General features: G+C 31.7%; 1 long non-coding RNA gene and 1 other non-coding gene across 2 annotated transcripts; one reads left to right on the forward strand and one right to left on the reverse strand.

The window, feature by feature from the left end:
* Positions 1-2135: 2135 nt before the first annotated feature.
* Positions 2136-2232, forward strand: LOC148762175 (small nucleolar RNA Z157/R69/R10). The gene has a single exon (XR_016027313.1). It is a non-coding gene; the product is annotated as a small nucleolar RNA Z157/R69/R10 (small nucleolar RNA).
* Positions 2233-5772: 3540 nt separating this feature from the next.
* LOC148762176 (uncharacterized) lies at positions 5773-7587 on the reverse strand. Its single transcript, XR_016027235.1, has 3 exons — positions 7471-7587; positions 6738-6821; positions 5773-5882 (listed from the first exon to the last, which is right to left on the reverse strand). It is a non-coding gene; the product is annotated as an uncharacterized LOC148762176 (long non-coding RNA).
* Between the last annotated feature and the right edge of the window lie 1044 nt (positions 7588-8631).

Genomic DNA, 8631 nt, shown 5'->3' on the forward strand with positions numbered 1-8631 from the left:
TATTCAATTTTTCAGAAAATTTATAAATTCATTTTATAAAATCACAATTTCTCCTAAAACATAGTAATTTACCATTTAAACCCATTTTTCATAAAATCACACAATTGTATAAAACTACTCTAGATAATTAAGACGACAATAAGTTTACTCACAGTTCTAGGAGTCGATGTACTCCTAATCCCAGTCTCCAAGCACAATCTCTGTACTTTTACCAGTGTAATTTACTCACCACCTATCCACAATGTACAATACATAATTCACCACATCAATGCTTGACCATTATAAAATTAATTCAGGCTCGGTGTATATGCATGATATGATATGCAACTTATCCGACTACCGCTTAAATGCGATGCTGATCTAATTCGACCTATTACCTGATTAAATGATAATTATGTCCGATTTGGCTCCAAATTGCTCCATTTTATTTCTAATATTTCAATTCACTAAATACAATTCCAATAATCTAAAATTCAGCCTAACAACCCTCACAATTCTTCTTGAAAATTTCGACCATTATGGTGCACTATCACTAAAAATTTTCCCATTCCATTTTCTCACCATAAATCATCATTTCATCAATTTTTCAACCAATTCACTTGATCACAAAATCAATTCATTACTTCTACACTTCACATAGGGTTCAGCCATTGAAGGTTCATGGGGAAAATGGATTCTTTTCTTGTTGTTTTATTTCTAAACATGCTTAACTAACTCTAAACACCAACATAACTCAAAATCAAACAATTCCAACATCATTTCTCTCACCAAACCCATTCGGCCAGCCATGATTTTTCCATCAAAACATACAATCCAACCATGAAAATTATGGAGAAATGCATGGGTAAGGTAAATCACTAGCAAAATTAAAGAAATTTTACCTTTGCTTGATCAAATCCTTGAATTCCAACACTTTCTCTTTGATTTTCCCCACCTAGGATTTGTTCTTCCTTGGTTTCTCTTCTCTTCTGCTTTGGTCGACAACTATGGGAGAAATGGGCTGGTTTTTATGCCTTTTTATAAAGAAACAATAAAATAATAAAAGCATGACACATGGCATTTTCTTATTGGTTTAAATTTTAAATATTTGACTTTTAATTCTTTAATTCTCCACCACACATTTCTCATGTTTATCTATTTCCATGATGAATAAAATCCCTTGGTCTTGACAAGTGTTGAGGGTGAAAATTTATCAATTTGCCCTCGGGGTGGTAAAATTATCATTTCGCCCCTATACTCCAAATTATATCGAAATTAAAAGTTTTCACTTCTAAACCTCAAATCATACTCCAATACTCAAATCATACTCAAATACTCAAATCATGCTCCAATAAGTCAAATGGGTCAAAAAAATCTTTTCTAAAAATTCTCATTTTGTCCCCAAGTGGCAAATGACCATTTTGCCCTTAGATAGTGAAAATTTTGATTTGACTCCAAATTGATCTTCGAACTCCAAATTACCATTTTGAGTCATCTCTAGACTGTGAAACTCTTAATTTCACCTTAAAATTGCTATTTGAACTAGTTCGAGGCTTAATCGACTTAATGATACCATTAGGGGCAATATCATCTTTTAACGATTTTTTAAACTTCGTAAATATGCAACCATTCTATTGAGCATGTAAATGACGTCGTAATTATTTTATAGAACATGGTTTGACAAATATGGGATTTTCGAGCCAATTGCTTATAAACTAGACAATTGTTTGATACTTATTTTTAAGCTAATTGTTCTTCTAAGCTGGTTTGAACTTGGCAATTGTTTTTGTCGAACAATAAATATATAGCATCATTTTTCCTCTAGTTTTCTTTTAGGAGGCATTTGGTTTAAGGGAAGTGAAAGATATTTTTTACAATTTAAATAACTATAATGACTTTGCAGCGTTTGATTTGTCAAAATTGAAGTACAATGAGCTAATGTCATTCCCTTAGCTCACATGAAGGGAATGTTATTTTCCTTCAGTTAAGGGAAAGTTAAATTTTTTTTCCTAAATTATCCCAGCTTCTTTCTTCTTCTTCTTTTTCTTTCTTCTTATGCTTCTTCTTCTTTGAGCTTTCTTTAAGCCAATGTTTGCTGGAAAAGATGGCTGGAAGGAGGAAGGTGAGAAAAAATAAAAAGAAAAGGAAAAAGAAAAAAAAGTGCAGTGATGAAGCATTTTTTGTGAACTAGAGTTTCTGATTTGGGTTTTTCCCTTAAGTTGAAGACTAACCCTTGATTGTTTGAATACCCTTCCTTTTTAGAAAAAAAAAATGAAGTTTTGTGTAAAAAAATTAATTTTGTTTGTTGAGTAAAAAAATTAATTAAAAGTTTATAAATTAATTAATTAAACAATTTATTTATAAAATAATTTAAATTAACTAATTCAATTCTTTACAACTTAATTAATTTATTAAAAATAAATTTTAAATATTTTACGTTATTTTTGTCATGCTATTATTCATTATTTTAAGAAATAAATTGAAAAGTTAAAACTTTATATTAAAAAGAATGTAAATTTATTCTATTTTATATTTTTATATATAAAGGTAATTTTGTAAATTTATATTACATTCTTAATAAAGTATTTTGAAACTAAACACTATAATATAATTTTCTCAACAACCATCACTTCTCTATCTAATACTAAATACTGTAAAATTATCTTCACGACGATCGCTAAATGCCACCTTAATTTCAAGTGAAGTTTCCTTTCTTGGGAAGTTGTTTTGCAACTCGTACTTTCCATCGTTTCCCTTCCATACATAGTAATTTGACCAAGAAAACTATTCGCTTTCCAGCCTTCCATTCAACTGTTTTAAGTGTCTTTGTCATAGTTATTTGACCAAGAAATCTATTCGCTTTTCGGTATTCCATTCAACTATTTTAAGTGTCTTTGTCTATAAGTATGGCAGTTCAAATTCAATAAGTTTTCTCATAGGTTTGCAATATTTAAAATCCAAATCTTGTCTCCTCATTTCTTACTCCAATTTTCCTAAATCACATTTATTTTTTTAAATATAATGTTCAAAAAATCTCTAAATTATTTTTAATTTAGCCGTTATGTCTCCTTATGTCTCACAGCATGTGATTCCTTAACTTGTGATTAGCCGTTAGGCTTCTCAGCAAGTTTTAAAAATTTTACGTTTCATACTTGCTATGTATGATTAGAATCTCTTCTCAAAGATGTTTATGTATTCCTAAAACACCTACTCTTAAAGATATATAAATACGTACTCATTCATTCAATCCCTAACTCATCTTGATAGGTTTCTAGGGTGTCACACAATTAGCCTCATGTTGTTCCTAACTCTTGTCATTTTACTGTATCAAAACAGATATTACAAATTCTCGTAATGATATTCTATATAAACTGATTTCCTATACCAGTCTTGTAATTCTTCCTTCACACTTTCATTATTTGGTATCTCATCTCAGTATAGTCATTTCAAGAATCTTTCAATTTTTTTTCTTTTAATTATATGCCTATATACAAGGCAATAAAGAAGTTTTTCAATTCATTTGGGTAAACATTCTCCAAAATATTCAACACTCCCAGATAACAAAATACAATGACCAATAACCAAAATTCAATTTGTAAGCTCATTATCATGTCACTCCCATTTTACTCATGCATCATAGGCGTGAGGTATTCGGAGCATTACAGTGTTGAACAGTCAATGTTGAAGTACTGTAGCTATTAGAAATTTTCTCATCAAAGCTATTTGTCTGCATTCAAAGTCACCATATCAATCATTCTCAACCAGTGGTTTCCCTATTAGATATGTATCATGAGTTCCATAAGTATAGGTACCTTCTATTTTCTTGTCATACACACTAAGCCAGATTAATACTTTCATCTCATGTCATCTTTTGACTTTTATCAACATTCATAAAATTTCACCTCAAAACATCCTTTCCATACAGTGTAATAAATTCATGATACATATACCACTCCACACATAAGTTGCTTACTATCTACAACTTTTCTCAAATTTATTGTCATCCCTATCCAATTATCTTCTTTGTCTTATACTCCAATAATTTTATTGACTTTCGGTATAATTAACTACAAAAATAGCTCAGCTTCCTCCTTACTTTATTCTCACAATCCTTACTGAATCAAAATTTTATATTCCCCATATTCCATAATTTAACTTCATTGGGTTATATTTGTACCCAATTATTACCTCATAGTGTCATAACATCACTGAATAATCCCCTTCATGCTTAAATTACAATCATTAATGTAATCACATTATCCATTCCGAATGTCATTTATAACCTTATTGCTTCCTTCTATAACCTTCCTCAATAATTATATTACCAATTTATCTCTATTATACTAAAAGATTCCTATACATATCCAATTATTTAAACTGCTATTTTAAATTCCGTTCGAGTCATACAAAATAAAAGCCACTCCTAACTCCTTTACACAGGTAACTACTACATTTTCCCTTAAACGACACTTGCCTAGATTTATGACAATACAACTTTAACTAAAGTATTAAACATCTTTAGGTTCCTCATTGTCCTGATCCGGGCACATCAATGGATCCTTGTCCTCTTGAGATTTTCTCCTTTGTTATTCAATCTAGGCTTGTTGTATTCTCCTACGTTCCTCATCACTTATCGGTGCAGCATTTCTTCCACAACCGGGAGGAAAATATCGTACAACGTTCACCCCCTTCCTAAGACGAATATCTCCCCTTGCAATTACCTTCTTCGTATGTTCTTTATGGTACTCTTTGGATTGTTTCAAAAGGAAATCCATTTCAGTTTTAGAATATTGGAGCTACTCTCACTTTCAAAATTCTGGCTACTCTTAAAGTGTTCCTTATTATGAACCCATTCTGCTAAGTTTCGATGAATTATGTTATTAGGAATTCGGGATGGACCACCTTCCGAATCACCTGTATCAGGGTACCATTTGCTTCTAGCCGTAGAATCTAGAGATCCCTCGTTATCACTATGAGAGGTATCGGGACTACCACCTCTTCTAGACATGGTGTGTATGTCACCAGTGTACCTCAAAATCTATATGCAATCAAATAGTAATTACTTAATCATTCATGTATCCCAAAAGTAGGTAGGTTTTATATATGTAGATGCATGCATTCTATTCAATCTAACCTAACTTAACTTATCTTAACTTAATTGGACTTGGGGCCACGCAGTGTCAGTGTGGATTTCTTAAAACAATCTTAAAATCAAAAACTTTAAAATCCAAAGCTTTAAAATCAAAATATCTGATCTTTAAACCATGCTCTGATACCAATCTAAATTGTCACGACCCGGAACTCCCCATCGAGCCCGTGACAACCGCCGCGAAGCCTCGACAAACATTCTTCACCCCGAATGTCGATCGAAACCTCGCAAGGCTCTCGTATCAGCTTTCGCACTTCCCCGGTGAGCAATAGTTATCAAATAATCAAAATACGAAGGATTACAAATCATTTCCAAATCATAACATAACATTTTTTTTTTTTGCTCATAGGGGCATTTTTGTCATTTTTGTCGAAAACCTCGAAACTTGCTAAAAATGTAGTAGGTAAGCCGAAAATATATATTTAATGATTTAAAAAAAAATTAAGTATCTAAAACGTTCATTTGAAGTGAAAATTTGACCATTTGGATATAATAAAAATATTCAATAAAATAAACTATTTTCTTGTAAAATAATTTTCATAAAACTATCGATACATAATTCTTATAGCGTAAAAGATAATTATATACATATATACTATAAAACAAATAACCAAAGCATAAAATTTCTTTTACAGTGACACGTGGGCCTATATCTATCCAAAATGCATCGGAAGCTGGAAACCTACAGCTTTTACCGATTCGAGTCCAAATGAAGGTCCTTGTTCAAGTCAGCTAACTACGAAATTCCCTGAGCCTGAAATGTGAGGAAATGAGGGTGGTGAGATTATAAAATCCCAGTGAGTAAACAGATACCATCTAAACTATCTAAAGTCGAGTAAATGGAGATAATTAAAATAAATCATCATACTGTAATTTCATTACCATTCAACTCATTTCAACCAAATAAAATCAATTCATAAAAATCGAGTAATCAACTTGGCTTATGAATTTCTTAAAACTTTGGCTCGTGCCAAAACTCATACTCGGTGATACCTTGCGCAGGGCATCCAACCGAGTCCGCCAAGGCTGTTAAAATTTCGTATACACTTAAAATATATTTTTGTTTGAAAAAAATACAGCCGCTCCTTGGCGTTGGCTGAGTTCCCCTTCACGTGGTGGTTTGGCGTGAAGTGAACCCTAAGCTATACCCCAGGAGATATCCTACGCGCCTCTCCGTTCGAGGTAATAATATAATGGAGTTTACCGTGCCCCTCTAATAGGCTGATCCACGGAACCCCCTCTGCAGTAAATAATTAATATATAATCCACCAATCAATAAAATTCATTCTAGCATGTCATGGCAATTTATCGCAACCTAGCCTCTCAAGGCTGAATACACAGTATAAATAATTATAACACCAAAATCAGTTTAGCCATTCATGCTCATTTATTGTCATAAGCCATTCAATTCATAACCATAAATTTGCAACACAAACTAGCAGTCTCCAATTACTCTATTTTCAAAACCAATATTCGATTTTTCAGAAAATTTATAAAATCACAATTTCCCTTTAAACATAACAATTTACCATTTAAACCCATTTTTCATAAAATCACATAGTTGTATAAAACTACTCTAGATAATTAAGACGATAATAAGTTTACTCACAATGTCTAGAATGCAGACTTTCGAAGCACTCTGTCTACTGGTCCTCGGATGCAATTTCCTTGCCTTTATTGGAGGACTCACCACCTTGACACAGTACAAAATCGAGAATTTCACTAAGTTGGTACTAAATCAAAATTAAACTAATTTGGACTACCAATGCATGATATGGAATGCAAAAATGCACTGGTAACTATCTAAATCCGGTATTAGCCTAATTCGTCTTTTCACCCGATTAAATTCCTAACGGGTTCGTTTAAACTCCAATTTAATTCTTTTCAGTTTCTATACCTCAATTGCACCCAAATTAACTTAATGTCCCTCAGTGTGATGGAACTTATCAGTCCCAACAGCAAATTACGAAAATACCCCTAGTGGGTAAAAATTCATATTTTTGCTCCGAAAATTTCCATTATATTTCTAGGCTCATAATTCATTATTCCTTAACCAATTCTCCTAGAATAAAATCAAACTCATCCTCACTCACTACATGGTAAATTCAGCCATTAATGGTTGGGGGAGAAAATAAATTCTTTTCTTATTGTTTTGTTTCTAAATATGCTAAACTAACTAAAAACACTAACATAAATTAAAATCAAATAAATCCAACAACTTTCTCTCTCCTAACCCATTTTTTCAGAATTGAATTCATCATGAAAACATGTAATTTAATCATGAAAAATAAAGAGAAATGCTTGGGAATAAGAAAACTCAAGCTTAATAGAAAAAATCTCACCTTTTTCACTTAATTTCCTTGAAAATTCACACTTTTTCTTTGATTTTCTCTCTCTAGGGTTTTGTTTTCTCCTTTCTCTCTCTTGTTTTTTGCTTGGCCGAATGTTGAAGAAGAAGAATGGGTGGGCTGATTTTTTTTTTATGCCTTTTTATTGTTTAATGAAATAATATTATTTTATTCATATTTTAAATATTTTATTAATTCATTTTTTTTCTAGCCATCCACTTGTCCTATTTTTTTCACCATGCATTCCCTTTGACTTATCCAAGTCTTAAGTGAAATTTCCAGATTTTTCCAAAGTTTTGGTGGAGCAAATTTTTCAAAATTACACTTTTGCCCCCGAACTTTTCAAAAATTACATTTTTACCCCAAAAATTGAAAATTTTCCATAATGCATAATTTTCACTCCTCATACTCATTTCACACTCCAAATAATTAAATTTGATCAAAATCCTTTCAAAAAATTAAATTTTCGATTCCGAATGGTAAAATTACCATTTTACCCTTTTACTCCAAATTATACCGAAATTAAAATTTTTCACTTCTAAACCTCAAATCTTACTCCAATAAGTGAAATGGGGCCAAAAATCTTTTCTAAAAATTTCCATTTTGTCCCCAGGTGGCAAATGACCATTTTGCCTCTAGATAGCGAAAATTCCAGTTTGACTCCAAATTGATCCTCGAACTCCGAATCACCATATTAACCCATTCTGGGACTTTAAAATTCTTAATTTCATTGTAAATTCTCTATTTGATCTAGTTCGAGGCTTAAATCAACTTTATTGTACCTCTAGGTACAATACCGACTTTTGTAAATTTTTCAAGACTCTCTTAGCATGTAAACATGCTATCCACCACATGTATGTCATCACAAATATTTCTGTAGAGTCGGGCTTGTCATCTTCTCCCCCACTTTGATCAACCATATGATCCTCCTTCTTGATTGACTTCGACATCCGGCTAAATATTAATATTTTAATATTATTTTATTAATAAAATATTATTTTATTCTAAAAATTTTATCTTGTCTCCTTGGTACCAAAAATACCTTATTATGCCTCACTTGACTTCCAAATCGCCTTTTATCTCACAAATTCTCCTCCGATAAAATTATTATTTTCTCACTTGCGAAACATTTTATCCTAAACTACTCCTTTCGTC

The sequence above is a fragment of the Theobroma cacao genome, chromosome 6 (assembly GCF_053813885.1).
Source record: "Theobroma cacao isolate CCN51 chromosome 6, ASM5381388v1, whole genome shotgun sequence".
Classification (NCBI taxonomy): Eukaryota; Viridiplantae; Streptophyta; class Magnoliopsida; order Malvales; family Malvaceae; genus Theobroma; species Theobroma cacao.